This window comes from Dromaius novaehollandiae, chromosome 2 (genome assembly GCF_036370855.1).
Source record: "Dromaius novaehollandiae isolate bDroNov1 chromosome 2, bDroNov1.hap1, whole genome shotgun sequence".
NCBI lineage: Eukaryota > Metazoa > Chordata > Aves > Casuariiformes > Dromaiidae > Dromaius > Dromaius novaehollandiae.
The window spans coordinates 111,350,881-111,375,538 of record NC_088099.1 but is presented as its reverse complement, the minus strand read 5'-3'; the positions used below and the strand labels follow the sequence as shown (position 1 = coordinate 111,375,538).

The 24,658-nt window shown below is 35.6% G+C and overlaps 1 protein-coding gene across 4 annotated transcripts in view; it reads right to left on the bottom strand.

Moving 5' to 3' along the window:
• The window catches only part of LOC112990816 (cadherin-19), a 114,486-nt gene that overhangs the window by 69,128 nt on the left and 20,700 nt on the right, over positions 1 to 24,658 (bottom strand). For 3 of the 4 annotated variants that reach the window (XM_026112809.2, XM_064507156.1, XM_064507157.1), the window contains exon 2: positions 104 to 227. The gene's annotated coding sequence lies outside the window, so the exon portion shown is untranslated. The remainder of the gene's footprint in view (positions 1 to 103; positions 228 to 24,658) is intronic. The other variant, XM_026112810.2, reaches the window with a different exon arrangement.

Sequence of the window (24,658 nt, the reverse complement as noted above, 5' to 3'; positions counted from 1 at the left end):
TGTAAGATCATATTTTCATATTTTCTGCACTTTTTATCAAGCATCTCTTTTTAACAACCAGGAATATTTAGGAAAAGCTGAAATATAGTAAAAACAGTAGTACCTTACTTTTCTTTCACAGTCTGACTTCAGCTCTGTACTGGTGCAGTACAGCTTCTAGAGGATGCAAAATAAAATAAAAAAAAAAAAGAAAAAAGAAACGGAAGAGGAGTTGGCTCTCTTAAGACCTGTGGAAATAGAAGCATGACAGGAATTCAGTGATGTATTGACATTTACCTCCTGGAAATCAGATTTTTTATTGATAGTACTTCTCACTGTCTTTCTAGAAATCCAAAAGAGGTTATGTTTCATTCCCTAGGTCAGAATTAACTAGACATAGGTAAAAGAAAGGGATAACGCCATCGTTGACAGTTGGTAAAGAAGCTATGCTCGTTTACTGAGAATGCTGAGTCTTGCCACGGGATGCACTTTATGCAGGATATGCCATGTGAACAGAACAGAGGGAATTTTGACAGGAGGTAGATAGTGTGCAGCAATAAGAGAAAGTCTGTACCTTAAAAGAAGAAGCCAGGTAAGAAGGTGGCTTCTCAAAACTATGACAAAATGTTTCTTAACTGAGGAGAGAACACATTATCTGGTCTGTTGTCAATACAGGTATGAAATTGAGTAGGTCCTTTTGTTAGATCCTTTGAACATAAGAAACATGGTCTTCTTTGTGCCTTTCAGGGTCTATCTATGGATAGCTGATGTGGAGAATGGCCCTTCGGATACTAATGTAGATGGAAATTACACCAGCTAAATCCAAATGTAAGCTCATAGAAAAAAGAAAAGCGCACTGGGAAGATATTATTAGAAAAGGAGTGTATACCCAGTACGGTGTTTGCATGTAATGAACAGTTTCTGCTTCTCTTTTTCTAGGCACATTTTAATTACCAGCAGCCCTTTTTGATATTAACATTGAAAGAAAATAATTTGGACTGTCACATATTGAAGGAAATAATTACCCTGTTAGCTCTTTACTGATCTCACAGACCATGTTATTTCCTGCAGAGAGGGATCTCAGCAATACGGTAGCTTTCAGCAGCCACTGTCACCTTGACTGTTGTCACAGCTTCCCTCCAAGGCGTGTTAAAAGCTTAACATCATCTTGCTCCACAGGGGAGGTCTGTTGCTTGCTGACAGCAGCATTAGTTGTGCAATCAAGATGAATGGGCAACTCAGTTCCTGAAAAACTTATGACAAGCTTTACTCATCACCTGAGCAAAACCTCACTGAAGGTCTGGAAAAGCTGATGAGCTTTATTTTATCTAAATAAATAAATAAGCTGTCATATAGACATTGGCAGTTGTGAGAGAAAGTTCAGAATTCCAATCAAACTGTCCTTTTTCTTTCTTTCTAATTATTTCTAATGCAATTAAAAATGGGAATTTTATCTATTCAAAATCTTTTATTAGCTTAAATTAGCTGATTGCTTGGAGGCAAGATAATAAAAATGGTGAAAAAAGTAGGATTAAAATGTCTCTACAAGTTTGAGGTTTGATTACCCATTGTCAATTGTAAAATGATGTCTATTCATATCTTTTAATGCTGAATTTCTGTTCAAATATAATGAGATTAAGCAATTGTGTTTTGTAGTGTATGTGTTCATATTCTTGCTATAATGACTTGAAGGAAGACAGTAGCAGGCATTTGGTAGAGTTAATTATCTTTTTTAAGACAATCTATTCCAATTCCCACAAACTCAAAATGAAGTAACATGAGAAACCCTGAGGCATTGTTCATTTTTAAACAAAATAAGGCACAGTATATATATATATGTATATATATGTGTGTGTGTGTGTGTGTACACATATAAAAGAGAATTCAAAATTAAAGGATTAAAAGGGGGTCATTTCTCATTTGGGCAGATGAATGAGTATGTATCCTCATCTTTGAGTCTGCCTACTTAAAAGACAGAGATCACTTGGACTGATCTCAGATTTCACTCTCTTAGGACTCATTCAGTAGGGCTACAAGTAAAGATGGAGATAGGAACTTAAATGGTTCTTTCTTGAATCGTTTTTGATTATAGGGAGAATTCAACATACCAGTAGATCCTCTGGCAAGGTCAAAAGACTCAAGGTCTTCCCTTCCCTTCCCTTCCCTTCCCTTCCCTTCCCTTCCCTTCCCTTCCCTTCCCTTCCCTTCCCTTCCCTTCCCTTCCCTTCCCTTCCCTTCCCTTCCCTTCCCTTCCCTTCCCTTCCCTTCCCTTCCCTTCCCTTCCCTTCCCTTCCCTTCCCTTCCCTTTCCCTTTCCCCCTCCCTTTCCCTTTCCCTTTCCCTTTCCCTCTCCCTCTCCCTCTCCCTCTCCCTTTCGCTTTCACTTTCGCTTTCGCTTTCGCTTTCGCTTTCCCTCTTTCTTTCTTTCTTTCTTTCTTTCTTTCTTCCTTTCTTTCTTTCTTTCTTTTTGAAAACTCTTGGAAAACCAAAAGAAGTCTGGGGGGGGGGGGGGGAAAGGTTGGGGGGGGGGCCTTCTTTCCCTGTTGTGTCATTTATTTGCTGTTTAATTATTCTTCTGCTATGTCCAGGGGCTACATATACCCAAAGCAGATGTTTAAAGGAATTTCAGTGACTGGCTTTCAGTATTATGCAACAGAGGGAGAATTTCTATCATAGGGCAGAGGGAATAGAAAACAGATTTTACATCCAAAGAAAAACTAGACTTTATTTTTTATTTGAGGATGTTTGTTTCCTGGAAAAGGTGAAAAACAAATAAATTGCATGTATATTAGTTTACAGAGAAGAAGAGGCAGTGGTTTTATCTAAAAATAAAGGTAATTATTTTTTAAAAAAGAAAACACTTAGCTAACAAAGCTTCATACTTTGGAAAAAGTTCAGTGAAACTAGTCAAATGTCTACCAAATTCTACGGCAGTGCCCTGTATAAATCAGCATCTTATGTGAAGAGTTAGCTAACGGGTCCTGTCCTAGGTTTTTCATGGGAATGCATTGTTTCTGTGAACTGAAATTGGGGGTGTTATTTATATCTTTAATTGGTCTCTGTTTAACCTGCAGCTTATGATATTTTTGTTTCATATGCAGCTTATGATATTTAATGGTATATTATGACAAAGAAGATTTACTCTTTGATACTTTTTTATAAATGGTATTTCTAATTTTCAAGTAATAAATTATAACCTTTACAAATATATAATGGAAAAAAAAGATTATTCAAATATTGATCTGATACCAGTGTAAGCTGAATTTATATAATGCAAAATAAATAGATGCATCCATAGGTAAACAAGTAGATAAAAAGTCAGAGAGAGGGACAAAGCTGAAGTTTTCAAGGGTAATGATTCCTCTAAATCACCCATACCCAAATTATGCCTGTTCAATCTGGAGTGGGCATTTAGGATTTGCATCAAGCAAAGACTGGGAAGAAAAATTATTCCAGGCTACGTAAGCAGCCAGCACAACTCTGTAAAAAGGCAGGTTTGGAGAAGGCTTTCTGTAAATAGCAGCAGTGGCATATGAGCAAGAGCAATTAGAGCATTCATAATATTTTCATCTTCTCCAAGGGGTGAATAGTGGGTCTGGGGTGTTTAGGTTATTGGGATTATTGAAACTGAACCTTTTGCATTTCTTGATGGGCTTTTTGGGGGGATTCAGATGTGAGGCTTCCCAGAGCGAGTCAGCTATTTCCACTTCAATAAGGCACAACTCTGAGGGGAGCCAGGTGTGACCAAGAAAGAAAGGAGAAGCAGGGCTTCAGGAGGTGCATAGACTGAGACTGAACACATTTTTTTACACTCCAGAACAATATCCTGTTGCTATACAGGGTAAATATACTATGCCAAATATCAGCATTTCATTAGATGAACAATTTTTTTTCACTTTTTCTCTAGTAATATCACTGCAACTAAAATTCAGTTTTCATAAATATGCATTATAAACCACAGTTTTTGGAATAGAAAACAGAAACTATAAATGAGTCTGCAATCATTGTATATAAACACAAAAATGAATGCACTTAATTTACAATACTAGTGAGACCCCCTTCTCAAGGAAATATTTGTAATCAGTTTCAAAGTCTCTTTGTTTGTTTGTTTATTATTTATTTGTTTTAATATTTAATGGCAGCTTGAGTGTTTGCATACTTTTTTTCACTTTATGATTCTGTGCTTTCTGTGTTGTGAAATTCTTTTTTTTTCTTTTCTATATGGAGAAAAGAAGTCAATGAATCACAACAAAACATAATTACTTAGAATAACTATCTACTTAGTAATACATGTGAAAAGTCACTGGAAATGGTGCATAACGTTCTTTATTAAAAGAATCTGAATATCAAACTATAATCATGCCTTTCGAAAGGTGAAATATTCTCCTTCTCCTTCCCCTTCCACTTTCGCAAGAAAACCTGCAGGGTGATTCCCTGTAAGAATGGAGTTCCCATATTTTTATACAGTGTTTAGACTGAACAAAAATGGAGCTGTGGTCCCAACTCTGCCTTAGCCTGAGGTCTCCTATTGATGATCACACCATGAGAAGAGAATGAATTTAGCTGATATCTGTAAATAAATGGTTCATGGTCTCTCATCCATCTCCTGCAGAGGTTAGCAGCTACTACTGCATGTGGATTAGACTGTGAGTCAGAATTCAGTCATGGATTATCATTAGATATGGTGAAGAGTAACAAGACAAATATTTCTTCACAGTTATTTAACACTGCAATCCTCATACATTTTTTTTGCATGTATAAGAAGTCTGGTACAAATGTTAAAAAGACTATTTGATCTCTGCAGTAGGGAGACAGATATGTAAGTAAGTATTAATATACCCGTTTACATCTAGAAAAAAATGGAGAATGAAAGGAGAGGAAATATTAGAAATATTTACCACAATTTCATGAAGCATGTTAGGATAAAGATCAAAGCTATAAGTTATGACTCATCTGCCCAGTGTTCTGCTCCATTACCGTGTCTCTAGTATAAGAACTGGTGTAGGGTTTATATGGCTAGGTCAGCTTAATTTGGAATACACGTTTATGCACAAAATTCAGAGACACAAAAATAACCTTGTTGGGTAAGCTCAACAAACTAAATGAAATATTTTGGTTTCAGAAATGTCAAAATGTTTCTTTTTTTCCTTTTAATTAAACACTGTGACATTTCCATTCCAAAAATGAACTGAAATTAAATAAAACAAAACAAAATGAAATGAAATAAAATGAAGGATTTCCTGTCTGAAGAATTTCCAAATGGCAGCATTTCATTCCACATCCCACCAGCACAGCCAAAATGATAGTTCTCCAACTGACAACTTGGAAGACAATTGTGAAATGGAAAGCATTTGAGATGAGCTGCTGAATGGGGAGAAGATCCAATTCTTATCCCTGCTGCCAAGCAGAGCTGCAGGGGAAGAAGAAAGCAGGAGGCCAATACTCTTTCTTTATGTCAACGAATACTAAGAAGATGGCTCAGGAAGAATGTCCTAGAGTTAAGCTGCATGGACCCTAGCTAGCTGCATGGACCCTTCCTCTCTGTTTTTTGGTATGCAGGCACAGGACAGGGGAAAATAGAAAGGCATTTATTTTTTCCTACTCTGTGCTTTTCTAAAATGAAAAGTCCGGACTTTTTTCTGTTACTCTCTGAGAAAAGGTCTTTCACTCTGCAAATAGGAAAATAAATAACTTTGCTTTGTATGCTCCACCTGGCTTCTCTTTTTCTGGAAATTCTTACCTCTTTTGATTTATTGCTCTCATACAGGAGAGAGCAATTGTTGTTGTTGCATTTTTTTTTCCATTGAGATTCATAGGAAATATCTTGAAAAAGGCAAGTTAATACAGAATTTACAGTTCCATTCTGAGGACAAAAATTTAACCCCAGTTGCCAAAATATTAACATGAGATTATTTTATATGTCATTCTTTACTTATTTAAAATTAGTAGGTTCTTTTGCCCCACAAATGTTATTGCTAATGAAGTAATAATTTAATTTAGTTGTCATTACACGAATGAAAACAACACAGTAATTATTTTTTGCTCTTAATCCTAACCCTTCTTTTTCTTTTCTTTTCTTTTCTTTTTTTCTTTTTCTTTTCTTTTTTATCCAGAGAGTATACGTTTGCTTGCAGTATATTGCTACCTAACACCAATTAAAAAGATTACTGTTTTAGTGGAATAAATAAAAAAAAAGACTGGGTTTAAAGTATTTTTCCACCAAAGAAAAAAAGAAGACTAAATGAATTACTTCAGAAGAAAAAATTCAGTCTATCTTCTATAAAATACAGTGTGATTTATTTTTCTGTATTTGTCACTGTAATATTCACACTGAGTTACTCTTACTTAATAGCTGTATACAAATGTTAATATTAACTGCGTTAATTTCATGCCATAGTCTTCAGGCTTCTATAATTAAAACTAGTTTGAATTTACACTAAAATCGATGGAAACTTTAAAGCAACTACTTTGGGTGCATTAAGCATCAGAATCCAAAATTACAGGCTGTGTTCATAAATAATATAAAATTTTATAGCTTCTGGAAATATGTTGCCATATTTATTATAAAAGAGTTAACATGGCAGTATCTACCACAGATTTATAGCTGATGCAACATAAGTTCATCCTACCTTTAAAAGTCAAAGACAGATCAGATAGTAGTGAATTACTGCTGCTTGTAAAACACTGCATTTTGACCTGCATGCAGGATGGGCAGATGTAAACTTAGCTAGCTTGATTGACTGCTGTGTAACCTACGTCAATTAGACCAGCTGAAGATCTTGACATGAATGTTCATGTAACAGCCCCAAAACGCACTGACCTCTATGAGTCAGAGGCACAGTCAGCTAACAAACAAGACCCGGCCTGATACGATCAGAAGGAAAAAAACAGCCTAGTTGCACTGAGACATTTTATAATAAAATAAAAGTATTTGTAGAGGCTTTTCCTTTTGGCATCATCAGCTATTTATGAATTTTATTATTTGGTGCCATGGATGTAAGATGTTTGTGTGGAGTTCTTTTTTGTGAATATGTGCTGTTAAAGGGCTTTACCCAGAAGAGAGAGAGGAAGATCCCTTGCTATATGACTGTAGTTGATGCTGATGTGTCAAAAGGACAATGAAAATACAGTAAAAGTATAGAATAAAAGATTTTAGACTGTTCTTTCTGGGGGGACAAAACCTTTTTTTTTTTTTTTAACAAAGGGTTAGAGAATAAACAGGAAAGTTGCGTAAAGGCAGAGAAGTGATCTTGTGAATGAAAATTTGAGAGTATTTAGGAAACTTTCTGCCACCAGTGGAGAATACAAAAGAAGCAAAAGACAAAAAAGAGGCAAGAAAAAACAGCTAGATCTCCTCTCCACATTATGCAGAAATCTAGCCAAGAATAAATACGCCATATATGCAGTAAGTAAGCTGGGGTGAGAGGGTCGGGAGAGACTGACTTTACTAAATTAAGAACAGCCAATTCATCTTTCCAAGAATAAACCAGATGGAGAAACTGTGACTGCATCAGCTTGGATGCTAGCCAGACGGAGGACCAGTTTTTCTGGAAGTCTGGAGAAGGGGAGAGCAACCTAGGAGCAGCACAGCAAGGTCCCATTCAGATGAAGAATTAGGTAGCCCAGAAGCAAGGTCAGCCACGCCTTGGGTGCTGGCCAGCTCTCCACCAGCCAGATGGAGAACAACTCATACAGCCATCAGGCCACCCCATTCGGAATTCAGCCTGCCTCCGTGCAAACAGCAAGGCTGTGGGACTTCAAGCAGGGAAGTAAGCTGGTATGAGAAGAAACTGTCAGTGCCATTAGAAGACTCTACTCTTTTGAAAGGGCTTGGGGATTCAGGGAGCTAAATCCAGCAAGGATGCAAAAGAGGTGCTTGAGTCTGTTGTTTGGTACAAAAGCCTGAAGCTCTATTTTCTCTTTTTGACCTTGATCAAATTCCTTGCCTCCTGAAGTGCAAACGAAATCTAATACTATTTACTCAATTTGCCTGGTATTTTCAAAATCACTGGTAAAATTTATTATGAGCACAGCTGTGAATCTGATTGTTCCTTCAGAACTTCAGTGTAGCACGTATATTATTGTTGCTATTAGACTAATTAAAATGTTTCATCTTTATTTCACAAGAAAAAATTTAAATGCTTTTTACTGTTCACTCAAGATAAAGTCTGACAGCTTTCATTAGTATAGTACTGTAATTTATTGGTGTTACTATTGTTTTAAGACTGATATGAAAGACCAGAATTAGACCTAAATTGCAGCTCCAAAATTGTGCATTTTCCCATTAGGCAAAACTCTTTGTGTGTTTTTTGCTTACATGTGAATATTTTATAAGCTGTAAAGGTTAAATCTTGCCCTTGAAGATTCACATTGCATTGCTTTCCCTTCAACAGGAATGCCATGTCTGTATCCAAATGCAGATTTGGAAGCAATATTTACACCATAAAGCAGGGCAATGCAAATATGCCTGAGCTAGTGGAGGCCTGAGTTAATAAGTCTATAAACTGAGATCCAGAAGTGATATACATATAGCTTCGCTAACAGGCAATAGTGCACCAGAAAACAGGGCTTTTTAGCTTAGGCACACTTCTGAGCTTATGTGGTTGTGTGTATCTTGGTAGAATTGATCTACTTTGCAATAAAATAACAGACTTCAGAGTAGTGATAAGTATAGCTCTTTATCTCATCTGCCATCCTATTCTCAGTGTCTCAGTATGTGTGTGCAAGCTAAACGTGTGCTGCTAAGCAGGGCCCCTTGTGTGCTGTGGAGACATAGTAGTGATGCAGGGTACTTGATAGGAATATGAAAGATCACTGAATCCAGTAGAAAGAGGAATGTCGAGGCCAACTCAATAAACAAGGTAACCATAGCTATATAGTTCTACATGACATCGTAGGGACTTGCCAGCTCGGTTTCTTCTAGCACTGGTATCTCCATTTTACCATCTCTATTGAATCATAGTTTCCCAGTGAAGTAAATTCTTACATCCAGATATTGCTTCAGATCTTTGCTATCATCAGTCTAGATTGTATGTTATGGAGAAAGTAGCAGTTTAAAGATTTACAGCTCAATAGTTTAAACTGTTACAGAAAGAGAAAATAAATGATATATAGCAATTTAAATTCTGCCTTACAAATATGCCCCAGATACACTCTGACCCAGACAGAATAATCTCTGCAGGGGTCCTTGCATGATATTCGTTAAAAAAAATCTACTACGTAGGAGCCTATCAAGACAATTAGTTAATCAGCGTACTGTTTATCAATGACCTATTGATTGTCTTTGGACAAATTAGTCCCTCTGTGATCCACTAAATTAACTTTAAACATGTTTATAAGACCACCTCTTGTAATAAAGCAACCAACTCTGCAACTTGGATCCAACAAATTGTTAACTCGAGTACATATGAACTTCAATGTTTCAGAGCTTCAGATTCTTTGTTCATCAGATTGGTTAATGCTTGGTCTCTGACATGAAGTTGTTTAGAATTTGAAGTGAAAAAATTGTAAATGTTTATAAGTAGTTATTCATTTGGCTTTCTTCAGTCCTCTGAGCAGATTAAAAAAAAAAAAAAAAAAAAAAGATTTAGTACACACATGCACACACGATATGGATAAGAGATGAAAAAGGAGAATGTTCCCCTCTCATTTCTGTTAAGACATTCAAAAGAAAAACTTAAGACATTAAAAGGTTCAGTTTTGTAATTTCTTGGAGGTTAAAGCATGTACTTTGCATATCAAAAATAATAATAATGATATTCTTGATTAATTTAATAAACTTTAATCTGCTTGTTACAGACAATAAACTAAGTTCTTCACAGTATGGAATACAAGCAATTTTTATCATGTCAACTCATTGAAGTAAAAATTGTTTTTTTCCCCTGGCTCATAAAACTTTCCTGAATGTACTTGGATGCACACTAACAGAATCCAAATATTTCTTCTTTAACACAGTAAATATATTCAGCTGGTAGTCTAGTAATGATGTTTCCAATGAAAGTTATATGATCTTGTCCATAAATGTCAAAAGATCTCTGGTAAAAAGAACACACATTAATTTTTCACAATAAATGTACCTCATTAAGCAGCTGCAGTCAATACGTAAAGTATTATATGCCAGCAAGGCTATTTTTAAAAGGCCAACTGCAACAAAAGCAGCAACAAAATATACAGAATGATATGCCAATATTCATTGACCAAGATACTAAGGGTTTCTCATCTTGTATTTTTTTTATGCCATATAACACTAATTTTGCGTATTACCTTTATAGCTTAATACTCTACTTATTTCAATCTAAAATTTTAGAGTCATCCTCAATCCAGCAATTTATGAGGGAATGTAGAATAATTCAAAACATAATTTATAATTTTTAAAATTAACATTTCCTATTACAATAATAGTATTCATTCTCTAGAGGTTACCGATATGACATTTCATTTTCATTCATATTTGACCTTCTGCCCTTTTTGCTTCTAAGGCCAATGCATTGACACAAACCAATTCACTCTTTAACACTGGGTCTTTACTGCTTGATTTATTTCATAACTCCTTTAAGCTACTAGCAAAAGATATGTACTCCTGATGTAAGTCTGGAAAAATTAGGGGCACTGCTCAAGAAATAAATTCATTTGAATGTGCTGCCCCACTGGGTTAATGATATCAGTTTTTCATATTATGTGCAATCACACCTAGGAGACTCCAATGAACAGCAGTTTCATTGTGTTAGGCACTGTACATACAGAGAAGGCAGTAAGTTCCTTCATCCAAAAAAGTATGTAATCTAAATATTTCAGTGAAAAATGAAAAGCTCTGCTGCTTAAAAGGTTATATCTAATATTCACTGAAATATTGATTAGTCTTCAATATCTGATCTGTTCATTTTAAGCAAAATCAAAATGATGCCAGAAAATGGATTTTTTTTAATCACTAATAATAGGAAAGCTCACAAAACTTATGTTCAGATCAGACTACTTCTAGTGCAATGGACTCATCATCTGTGAATTGTCCAGTACCTGTGGGTCTGAGAAGGTGCACATTTTACAAGAACACACCATTGTATAAGATTTTGAATATTCTTCTTGGTGACTTAGCAGATCAGAAAAAAAAAAAAAAAAGAAAAGAAAAGAAAAGAAAAGAAAAAAAAGTATAGGAGCCACTCTTCAACACTTGGGTAATGTCAAGCACAGTCCAGGTAGTAATAAAACTCTGTAGTAAGTGATTACAGGATAAGATAAGTCCCACTATTTTCTGAACCATCAGTATTGAGAGCCTTACGTTTTTTCAGGTTTCTCCAACATTTCCCTGAAGACAAGGAAAGGCAAGAACACTTCCTAAGAAGTACGGTAGATCCCATAGAAAGGTCAGTTTTTTCAAATGGTGATAATATGGCAGGCACATGGACCTAAATAACTAAGCCTTTCAGGAGACTGAAGAAGCTGACTGTGGAGAGATAAACCAAAATCTAAATAGCTAATAGTTTTAATGTGAGTTTGAGAATAAGGGTATATCAATAATTACAAAAAGGAAAAACATGAAGCTAACTTGGACTCTGCGGGTCTCTGCAAAAGTGAAGGGCTCTGCCAAGAGCACAAGGACTGGCTATGATGCACTTCTTGAAGAAACAGGGAGTAAATACACGCACAACAGATTATTTCCAAATTCTATTGCATCCAAAGCCCCATTCAGGACAACGTAGTAAGATGGTGTGACTACTCTATTTGTTTCTTATTTCACAAAACTTGAAAGAAAGTTGATAATACAAGCAGATAGAAGGAATACTATTTGCTCCACCAATTTTTTCCAGAGTGAGATAAATAACAATCTGTTATAAACTAATAATCAACTGTACAAAAAAGAAACCAAAAGAAACTACCTAGTAAAATACAACAGTAAAAAATATATTTTGATATTGAAGTGGATTGCTGAAAACAGACAGTTATTTTTAAATATGGCACCAAATTAAGGAACAGTTGATATTTACAATGACAGATGTTAGAGATCATTATTCTAACCACCGGCAATATTGTATCTTATAATAACCAATATATTAACACAAAATGGTGTGGGAGCAAAAGGAAATGTGAAAATACTCTGAAATTTAAGGGCAATAAATGCTGTTGATGAATCTTCATTGGGATTTTTAAAATGTAGTATATGCCTTAAATGATTTAACAGGCAAACTCATGCATTTCTCAATAAAAGAGAAAGTGGGAATCAGCACCATTTGAGTAGAAAAGGAGCCTATGCGCATAAATCAGTAAGAAAGTTCACCAAACTCTCTGATTAAAGAATGAAGAGTTAGGAACTGCGAGAGTGAAGCCTGATTATTTAGTGCCAAGTGGGAAAGAGCAGATCATCTCTGCAACAGAGCAGATGACAAACATCATTATTGTGAACATCAATATCAACATGTAAGTTATACACACATTTGAACAGTGCAAAGGTAATACTCCCCAAAGGGAGATGTCACACTCTGCTGCTGGCCAAACAAGGAAAAGAGCTACATTTACAGCACTCTATTGTAAATATACTGTTTTAGATTCAATGGGCCACTCAATGGAGATGTCAAAAGAAGAATGTGAATCTACACCAGTAGAGTATCTGGCTCATAGCACAGAAATAGGGAGAAATTACTTGCCAGAAAACAAATAAACTAAAAAACCCACAGAAGATTTTCAGAAAAAGCTGCTTAAAGACAGGATGTGACCTAGCCTCAATGATTCAGTAGTAGATCCAAGTTATTATATATGTGTATATATATGTATATATGTATATATACACTTCTATTTATTTATTTATTTCCTAGAGTCAACAGCTACAGAAGCTATAACTCTGAGAAAGAACATCTGAGAATGGTCTGCCTTTACTCTCCCTTGTTGTTCTGTTTTACTTATCCTTAGGTTACAAAGAAGATATTCTTTTTAGGGAGTATGGTTTCCTTTTTGATGATGATAGTACAGCAATAATTTAAATACACAAATTCAGAAGACATATAAATAAAAGGCCTGGGATTACAAGTTTCAAAACTATAGGCTACTGTTTGGAACAAGATATATCAATGAAAATAAAAATAAAGACATTGAAGGCCCTCCAGTTTATATGAATGCAAGGTTTTGACCCACTTTTTCAAAGACTTAAAAATCTTCTACAGTTCAAACTTGATTTGATCATCCCATGTTTGTGCTTTAATATTACAATTTAATATGCTTATATTTTATTTGTCCCTTTTCTATTTTCTAATAAAGAAATTGAATCTGTAAAGATAAAGGAGACAGGAGGGGAACGACTTACATAATGTAATTCATACAAAAGTGCTGTAAGTGGCTCATTTAGATATAGTTTTGACATATGGGCTAAATTAAGACTTTAAATAGTGCAATACATCCTTTAATGCAAAAGAAAGAGTATAAATGGGACGCAATTAATGAACAGCAAATATAAAAGACATTCTGGAAAAGCTATAAATTGCTTACTAAAATAAACCAGCAAAATTAATAAATAATGACTCTTGTAGTTCACTGTCATGTCCGCTTAGCCACAACATCCATCAGAAAAAAATTGTGCTTACACCCGGTTATTTTACTTATTGAAGCTGCATGGGCGAAAACTCTGACGAGGATAATTGTAAGTCTTTTAAATTGCCAACACAGAGGTAAATCAGAACTTTGGATAAAAAAATGTTGCTCCTTCTAGTCCCACATACTCATGCTCAGCTCCCTCCTTCTGCAGTAGCAGAGAGGCATTTATCTAAATGCTCTTGACTGCTTGGTGTGAAGGGATGGCTTTGGACCCCTTCCCCTGCTAGGAGCACTGCCTGCCTCTCCCGTCCCTCTCTCTGCAGATGGCAGAGCAAAGGCAAAGCAGGCAACTGCATCACGCTGGGGGATGGTGAAGGGCTCAGGGAGGAGGGGAAGTGGCCTCTGTCACAATTCAGGAAATACTAGCGTGACAATTTTTTCCCCCAGGGCCTTGAAGGAGGGTCACAAGGCAGCATATCTGTGCATTTAACCACAGAACAATTAAGACAACAGAAGATTTTATTCCTTTCTTATAACTGTTAAAGCTACCGCATATTATCACCTTGTGAGATTAAATAATTCACTTCAGGCTTCAGCAATTTTATTTGCCGCTTAAGGAAGAAAAACTGATGATGTATTGTGTTTATTTATATTACGGTTATGAATCATGACTTTAGCGCTACCATCCCAAAGCAACGTACAGTTCTGCTTTACATGATACGAAAGCTACATGAGATAGTTACCATCTCTTCTTTTATTAGTGAACTATCATTTTAGTTCTTCAAAAACCAACAGATTGTTTGATGTAGATAGGTACGTATAATGCAAAATGTGAAGATCATTTCTTCAACTGCTCTTTGTTTTTGATACTCTCGTATTTTTTTTTCTTTTTCTTGCAATATTTTTAATTTCTTCTAAGGCAATCTAGACAAACCTACATCTAAGGCTCTATCACCCTTAGCAGGGTCTCATATTTAAATGAACTTTTTTTTTTTAAAAGCAGTTTCAATCTAAACTGTATTTCTAGTCTTTTTTTTTTTTTCTTCATGCTCTCTGTAATACAGATAGTCCCTTTTTATTATAATTTTATATATCATTCCCCATAATACTGTTTCTGAGGTTGCTGGAATGCTTTCATTTATTGTATACAGAGTAGCTTCTCTGTGTCTTCCAACATTTCCAACTTTTTCCCTCCAAAATTATTTTTCCATTTATCTTTTACACACTGTTGGAAATGGTCATATACTGCAATACCAAAAAAAAAAAAAAAAAAAAAAGGAAAAAAAAAAAAAGAGGGAGAGAGAGCGAAAGAAAGCATAAATTGCATCAACAGAAGTAAAACAGGGCCCACATGCTCTACCTTCGGTCTGCATATTATGATCCAAAGAGTCCTTGATCTGAAACCCAATAAATGATAGAAATAGCACAAGAGGTTTTCCAGAGAGAGAGGAATTCTCTACTGAGAAGAAAAAGATGGTCTATGGACTTCAGTAAGCTCCCAGCTACAATTGGCATCGATATCTTTCTTCAGAACGTCTGATTTGATGAACCCCTATCTTTTCACTAGATTTCTTGTAAGCAGAAATGTTCAGATCATTTCTAGACATTTTGTCATCATTATTACTCAGCTACAGAGAGCTTTGCTATTGTTTTAAAATGACAGTGTCTTTCTTTTTTTGTGGTAGAAAGTAGTAGAAGTGCTTCCAGAGTAATACTGGAGCTGTTTTACAGTTTTAGGGACAAAAGTGACAAATTTTAAAGCTTCTCTGATATTCAAGCCTTCAGAAACATGGGCATATGGAGGTCTATATGTGTATATACTGTTTCTGTGCACTATAGATAGCTATGTTTCTAATTTTGGTTTTGTTTTTTTACCTATTCCTATTCCGCCAGAAAAAGACTGCGAAATCTAACCACTGAGGTATATTTGATTTCTTATCTCTGCACCTATTTGCAGGCCTGAACCTTTCTATATGTAGTTTATCATAACCTGTTCGCTTGTGTTATTGTGCTTTGGCCACTTTTTGATAATTGTACACTTAAAGCAAAGATGCATTTGTCTGTTCTGGGAACTTCACGTGAAATGAATATCAAATACTAGGTTTGGTCATTCAAGCAGTCTCAGGAGAAAACAGTACAATAATTTATATTTGAGTTGACAGTGTGGCAAAATATGATTGAGTGCAAGTGTTGTATTCACACTCTTCAATGTAGAAAAGTAAGCTATTCTAAAGGAATTTATAAATATCACAGCGATGGTAACACTTCAAATAAACTAATAGATATAAGAATGTTACATCTGTGCATTATTAAACCATCTAGGCAAGAAGAGTATATTATTATAGGTAGGACAATCTTCCCAATTATAGGTAGGAAAAGCCTATATGATGAAAGGCTTATCATATAGGATATTTAAAAAGACCTACCGAGCTTTTGTAGTGTTTAATAAAGAACAGCTTAATCATGATAGGGCAGTATATTACAGTATATGACTTTAACATATTTTTAATATACTAAAAATTGCTAAGAATGTAGAAGAAAGGAAACAAAAAACATGAAGGAATCAGATAAAATATTCTCCGTGATCATCATGGACAGGACAAAAAATAATGGACCTCATTTTAAGCAAGAGACTGCAAGGATAGATATTAGAAAAATATTTTCTAAGAGTAAGAACAATTAACTGCTATTTCTGGGTTATAAATCATAGGCTTTGGGGTAGAGGTGATTTAAATAGTAGTTTACAATGTGATGTAGCAAGAAAAAGTTTGAGGGTGATAGCGGGCTAGATGCAGAATAGAAGTTGTGTATTATCCATTTGGCTTTTAGATCAGACTAGTGAAACATCTGTCAACGATGTTTTAGGTTCAGCTGATTCTGCCTTTGGGCAAAGGAATGATCTAATGACATGTTAAGGAACATCCCAGTATTATTTCCTATGATTCTAGGGTTCTAGGAAGTTAATTTAACATCCTGTCTTCTTAATCTCAGATGGTTGCCAGGACAGTTTGTTTGAAAAGTCAGTTTTCCAAATGTAATAAATTGTCCTTAGCTGATCCTTCCACCTATTACCCATCACTTAAAGATTGAGCTATACTGAATAGATGTAGATTTTGTCAGTCTTCAATGGCTTTTGAATCCACTGAATGAAACATGAATGCATCATTTTCTATATCGTTATCTCACTAAAAGAGTTTCTGAACTCTTTTAAATCTTCTTATGTCTCTGGTCTCAGAATGTTCTCTGTTCCTATTCTTATCCCTTTGTAAGGGGTACATCGACATCAGATAGACCGGCATCAAAACTAGTAGGGATGGTGATTTTGATTTGCATTAGTCACTATAGCAGCTGGATCTCATTTGAAAACCAGGCCTGTTTCTGAGTTCATCATAAGATCTGTAAAAAGCATAACACTTTCTGTCCTCTCTGGATCATGACAAGGGCCTAGAAAGGGGTGACATCAACCATTCTGTTTACATCCAATTTTCATTCTGAAAATCAGTGAAATAGACCAATCAGTAGTTTTTCTTCCATCAGAAAAGTTATTTCATTTTTGGATTAGGATTATTTTAAGAACCTTCTTGAGACTTATATCATTGCTCAGTTAGAAATTACAGTTTTAGGAACCTGTCAATGAATATGCCATTCACTCCTACACAGAATTAACAATGTCAAGCCGGACAGACAAAAGAACAAGCTGGGAAAGGTGTTTCACATACTCACATAAATACATATATTTTTAAAGTAAATATTTCAGAGCTGAGTAGTAATGGCAGAGTGTGAGGCTTATTTGTAATGTGCAGGTCTATCTACTTTAAATAAAAGACCTTGCATAACTCCCAAATGCTTTTTTTTGCTCAAAGATAAATAGCCTAGTGCCACTTATGGAATATCCTAAAGTGCTTCACATCAACAAAAGTTACTGTCATAGGTATCTGAGTGAATTTTTGCTTCACATTAGATTATTATTTATGTCAGCCCTGCAGATATATAACTCCTCTATAACATATTTTCATTAAGATTTAATAGGTTATTCTTAACGAGTTAGTTTTTTTTCTCTCTTAGCAGTTTCCTTCCTTCCATAGCAGCAATTGTTACTAGATAAAATTGTATTTTAAAAATTAGTGTACCTCAGTGGCTTTTTTTAGTGAAGAGTATGTTTCCGAACTGTTAGTAGAGCAAAATTTAAGAGACAATCTTATAAAGGCTGGAGTACACCCTATTTTTCATGTGGTAGTATAATAAGAAGCAACATGACAGGCTAGGAGGAAGAACCTTCAAGTGGTAGCTACCTGTGTAGAAATGAAAAACTGAGAGAAAGAAGTCGAGTGACCTTGCCCTGTCATGTGGGACCATACTCCTAGATCAGTGGACAATTCTAGCAGGACACAGGCACTTGCCTTAGTGACCTCGACTTGCTGTTGCTGGTGGGTGTCAGTTAGTGTCATAAAGAATGAAAAGAGAGGTGGACTGGTGATAAATAGAAAAGAATGGTGGGGAGAAGAAAGGAAGAGAGTTTTACAGAAATTTTAGAGAAATCTCTAAACAGTAAGAATCCTAGGAGAAGCACTGGTGGCCCAGCAAATGTCATATTTGCTGGAGGGGAGGGGGTGAAGGTAATTTTATTTATTTTATTTTTGTTTCATGAAGTTTGGGTCTCATACAGAAAACAGTATTTCACGGTTATATATGTCCTTCCATGCTTTTCAAATTGTAATAATAAGAATGATTCTCATGAGAGAATAATTTAATTCAGTGCTTACCTGTCTCTAACACAGAAGGCAAACAAAGAAATAACTTGGCAATGCATAGCAATTCTGTGCAACGAAGAGGAATCTTGCTTTGTTAATGACTGACGACCGTATCAGATACAAGACAAAACAGTCATACTATTTTCTTCTGGGGTTCAGCAGATTGCATTTCTTTTGAACTCCAATATTGTCAAGGAGAAGAGTGAGCTATTAGCTTTGTTCTTATTTCCTTCATTGTCTAATCCATCAGTTGGGCTTTTTGATCCAGAAGAGAACCCCTGTAGCTGATGTACTTTTTAGCTGCATCCCATTTTAAAACCAAAATGGCAACCAAAGAATAGCTGAATACATGAATATTTATTGTTTCTTCTGTGTTAATTGAAAGCAATCATAAAATGGTTTATCTATGAAGTATGCTGTGGTGGCAAAATATGTTCCAAAGATAGTAGTTATAAAATAAACCACATATTTCTTCTGTAATAGAGGATTTTCCTTTCTTATATCTACCTAGTTTATATTAAATCTCATAGAGTAAGTATAACTTAAAAACCACTGTTAAGCCTTATTTTAATGTCCAAGACTGAGGTCATATTGTTAGTATCCTAAAATCTTCTTTATTTTCAATCCTCTTTAATTTCGGGCTCAGATGTCTCTTGATTTTCACTCTCTTGAACATGACGCACAAAAGGAATATTTTATTTCAACAGGAAGAAAGACTCCCATTTGAACACCTTATATTGAACAAAATGCCTATCTCTGTAATTCTACTGGCTGAATATATTCATAACGTCCTTTACATCCTTGTTGGTTTTCTTAAATGAGTAAATACCAGTGTGAGCAATGGCTACATACTCTGGTTCTAAAATGCTCTTATTGATGTTTTAAAAATAATATCTGTGATTGTCACTTCCTGTTATCTCTGGTAGTTATTCTTTCTTTTTCTGCACACTCAGCGAATACAGGCAGCTCCATGTAGCACTGGGAGATTATGCCCTCTGCTGAGCAATATGCCTCTGCCCTAGAGGATGCTGAGTAGTGCATCTTAGCCAGCCAAGAGGACAGAAAAAAATATACGCTCTCACTGGCTTGCCAAGGGTACTTTCTCATCAGGCAGACAAAGGTTTTGAATGTTTTTTCCTATTTTTCTTTTAATGACCCTTAATCTAGTCTTGTGTGCTTCAACTGTATCCTGCTCCGTATTTTGTGGCAAAGCTGTATTTAGGCTTATGCAAGTAAGAGTTATAAAAATAAAATCATGGTCAAGACCTTGGAAAATTATAGACACAAACACAAGTACACGACCGCACAGGTACCCATATGCATGCCTATTTGCATCTATAACTCCTAAGCCTCATTACTTCTTCCTGCAAACAGGAACATAGATTTTCTTGAACATGCCAAAAATCAGTTAACCCCAAATATGGTTTAAAAGCTAAGACATATGAATCATATGGAAGCTGACTGACTTTATCATGAATGTGGTCTGTTATCAGTGCAAGCAGGCATCTGGCTGTATTCACTTTGATTTTTTTCTGTTGAGCTTTTTTTACAGATGTAAACCTGTTTTGCCAAAGCAAATGCAGTAGTAAATAATATAAACTAAATGCTTTTTATGAGAAAAGGAATGGTGTCAGGGATCTAGCTGAAGTAAAAGCTCCATGAGATATAGCTTTCATGTCTCCTGAAAGATAGACTCCACAGACAAGGAAAAATAAAAGTCTTTCTGGATAAAAAGAAACAGCAACAACAGTGCAGGGATGGGGGTGGGGGAGAGGGCCAGCCCTGCGAGGCAGAGGTTCATTTTTCCCCCCACAAAAAGCAGTTCAGCACACAGTGGCAGATGTCACCCAGACAGGGAAAGTGGCAAGTGGCCATCTCAGCTCTGTTCGTAACTTCTTTCACAAGAGTCAAGCAGCTTTTTCCACTCCATTCAGCATGCTTGTGAGTGCTTGATTTGTTCAAAAGGCAAAAAAGGGCAAGAGCTCCAGAATTCAATAGAAGGTCAGAATGGCAATCTTTTTTGCTGGGTCGGGGTTCCTTTTATGCTATGACATCTGGTGCCATTGCCAGAGCAAATTAGAGCAATTCAAGCCACCAGCAGGGTAAAGAAGGTTTTCTGTTTTTACATACAGCAGAGCTACAAATTTGAGTACAGGAACTGGGGCTCCTGATAACTCAGCGTAGCAATAGATTAGCTACACTTGTTTTACAGATTCATGCTGCAACAAATGTAATCAGTTATTAAGTTAAAGATGTCCATCCTTCAGTACAGCCTGCACAAAAGGAAGAGAAGAAATAATTACACTGATGAGTTTGCACTTCATTTTCAGCCTGTTGTTATGGCATGGAGCACTAACAGTTCGGAGAAGTCACACTGCAGGATACATAGAATGGCTCCCCTTCCCCCATTTGGCATTTTAATATGTGTGACTAATGTAATGGCATTTTATTCTCTATTCCAGTAAATAATAAAGCTCATTTTACTCATAGATAAGGTTGAAGACTCCTAAGACTATTTGGAACAAAAAAACAGTTACTGATATTAAACATTTTTCAATATATGATCTTTTTAAAAAAACTATATTCTAAATTCATATTCTCCATTTACTCTCATACTTAAATACATAGAACCAAATTCTTTCTACTGCCTGGAAACAGGAAAGTTGCACAGTTAATACATCTTTTAAGTACATTAGCTGGAGGCAAAAGCAGGTCTTAAACATGTAATCTCTGCTTGTTAGTGGGACTCTCTTCAACAGCAAACAATTTATTGTGTCATATTGGACTGAATATTACTTTCAGGAAACTTTTACAGCTTTTAGTGTTAAAATCTTTCTTCTGCAGGAATTCAATTTCCATTTCGATCATATAAGTTTCATTTACGAAATATACCTTGCTGTAATCTTTCATTCAAGTGGAAAAATTGGGTTCTGATAAGATTGAGCAAAACTGTATGCATAATACCAAGATCTCTACCCCATTAATTAAAAAATATAATTTTCTTAATACTTCAGGCTTTATGGTGCCCTCTGTTAACTCAGCATTTGTATAAATCTCAGTTTCCGTTTCAGACCTTATTCTGAGAAGTGTCTCTAACACCTTACTATTGTGTTGATGGTCTTCAGATGATGACTTTGGCTTGTAATACTGAGTTATGCACTCTTCAAATCCATTGAAAGTTTTCTCTTAAATTGCAGATTGTTTGACTGACAGCATCACTATTATATACTTCTAGTGGGCTCCTGAATAGATTTATAGAGTAAAACTAAGCCTGTGAAAATGGATCTTTAAAAATATCATTGGTACCTTTTAAATTTAGATGAGTCATTTGCTCATGCTTTGATATGGAAGAACTACATTCAGTCCAGATTGAGTAGGACTGGAGGGCTTAAAAACTGAGCTCTAGTGACACTCTAAGATTAATCCATCACTAACCTTACAGTAACTCTCGTAACTCTACCAATAATAACAACTTCTATATTTTTTGCTTTCTTTTATATCCTCAAATGCAATTTTTTATTTTACAGAATTGTGATCTCATGCAAATAACATGTATTACTGACATAGTTCAAAGGGTCGTGGTGCAAGTTTTTCACCCTGCTGTGTATCAGTTCTCATTTGCCAGTGTTTTCTCATTACATCATCTGCAAGTAGACATGATCCTGCTTTGCCAGCACAACCCTTGGTACTCAAGGACGTCAGTCATTGAACAGATCAACAGCATTTTAAAAAGCTTTTGGGAAACTGGAAAATGTTTCCTGAACAGCTAGATTTACAGAAAAATGTCTTTCACCACTAGTTATCCTGAAGATTGCACACACCCCTTAAGATGGAGACCTTATAGTAGGGAAATTATTGCTTGCATAACCTGGAAGCTGAATCACTATAACTAGTTTCTTTTGTTTGTTTTTACGGCTTTCAGCACAGCCACTAAAATGATAAATTCAAACCTGTTGTGTTAGAATTTTACTGTAAATCCACTCACTTCATAGCAGAATTTTAGGTACTAATCCATAAGACTTCTAGATTCTATATGTGAGACTCAGGTAACAGAGATTGCATTATTTTCTATGTCACCAAAACAATAGCAGTGAAGATAAACGGACACATCTATTATTAAATGTAACATAGTATGAATGGCTGGGTAATATATTGCCAGAAGAAGTCAGGCTGAGCCTGGGCTTGCTAATACAAAGATCAAAACTGAACCTACCCGGATGTAACCCACTTATTAATTCATCTGATGGAAGGGGGCATGCTACCAGAACTAATTTACATTCACATATGTGGCTGCATTTGGTCCATGCTAACATATAGGATAAGTATGATGGACCTTCTGAATTATCAGCAAAAATCTGGGAATATTTTTTATGCAGTATTTGGCAATGTTGGGTTAAGTTATCAGCAAAGTTCTGTGAGTATTTTTTATTCAGTATTTGGACAATGTTAAGTATGATGGGTTAATGTATTTTAAAAGGGTTGTATGTCTTAAGCTATATAAAATGGTTACCAAGCTGAGAAGCTTACATTAAGCTGAACCTAACCTTGTTTGTAACAACCAGAAATCTTCATTTCAAATTAAAAGCAAATACTACCTCCTCTGAGGTTCAGCTCCATCGAAGACAAGCCATCTGATCATAGTGCAGGTGCTACATCCCTTTATTAACATGTATCTTTCACCTTTTTTGGAAGTACGCATGTAATCTCAATTTAGGATCAGTGTCAGCAACTGTTTTGTGCTCTACATTATGGACCACATGGGAGAGAGGGCTATAAGACAGTTGGGTTTCACAGAGCATATTTTTACCTAAAGGCATTTACTTAGAGGAAATATTTATTTCAGAAACAATATTCCTCATTTTTATTGTTTCATTGGAATCTACACATTCTTGGAAATAATTAATGTCAGTGGATCCTGAGGAGAGGAACAAAATTATCTAGGGCCTTTATTATGATAAATTGTTTCATGACATTTGACAGCAACAACTTCCTTAGACAAATGGGTGTTTTAGGATACTTGTTTGAGGTATTATTTTGCTCTACAAATGACATCCATTTTACTTTTTCCTACAAAGACACTTACCACTTCTTGAATATGCTGACAGAATGTCAATCAAATTCAAGAACTTTTCTGTTCAAAATGCACGCCAACCAAGATAACCTCTTCATTAAGTACTTTCAACTAACCTTCCTCCTAGGCTAGTTATACCTTTTAACTAGCCTTTAAAAAGATGCTTTTTAAATGCTCTGTAATTAATATTAACCTGTTTGATTAGGGCAGAGGAAGACATTTTCACATGATCGATGTCATAACACTCTTCTCCAGAGGTGAAAGAAATGACTTTTTAAAAGTGATGGTACTTTCTATTCTCTGTTTTTTTTTTTTTTTTTTTTTTTTGTCTTACATCTTCAGATCTCAGGACTTAAGCTGAACCTAAGGACCTGAAGATCAGTAACCTGGACCTAAACCAAAATGGCCTAACCATCAATATCCAAAACTAAGATTGCCATCTTGAGTAGTTATTACTAGTAAAGCACAACTACAGTTCAGTGTTTGAAACACACTCAGATACTGATGCTAAGTCCAGGAATTGAAAGAACTGCATTTAATTTATTATAATAAAATGATTTTGAATGGACTTTTCCATTAGTCTCCTACTCATTCTAACTGCAACCCTGTACTGCAGTTTACTGAGACATAGGATGATGGGGCATTTGCAGATATAAAATTACTTTCATTATTATTCCTAGATATATTTCTAAAAGTGGATACCTGCCAGTTCTTATTGCCATTATATACTTGGAGTGCGTAGTTTCTCTCAGATAGAAGCAATGTGCTGTTTCCCAAAGACTGAACTTGCCTTCACAAATAGATTTTTTTTTTCTTCTTCAGCTCACTAGAGTGGATAGAGTCATTGTGCAAGTAAAGCTAAAGGTTTGTAGAAAGTCAAAGCAGCACATTTGGAATCAGCTGTTCAGTGGCAGGTCACCATTCCAAGCGTAGGAGTTCATGTAGGAGTTACTCTCCTCTCACCTTCATAACTAGAACAGCCAAGACTTCCCTTCTCCAGTGCTTTGGAAACATATCTGTCTGAATAGGAGGTTTGTCTACCGGTTTGTTGTAGAAAATGACAATAACTGTCAATAAGCTGACTTTCACAGAGAAAAAAAAATCTGTAATTCTTTGTTCTGTATGTGAAAAGTAACAGTTATACACTGTCCTCATAACAGTAGCCTGACACAAAAACAGCCTAGTTTTGCTGTAGGCATACAGCCAAACATTTTATGCAGGCTAACAATAGCAAATGATTTCATAGGCACAGGATCTGCCCTGAGCTCACCCAGAAGCTTGAAGTCATTCACTCAAGCTCTCTGTTCCACTCAGTCCTTTTCCCCTTGTGCCCTTCATTG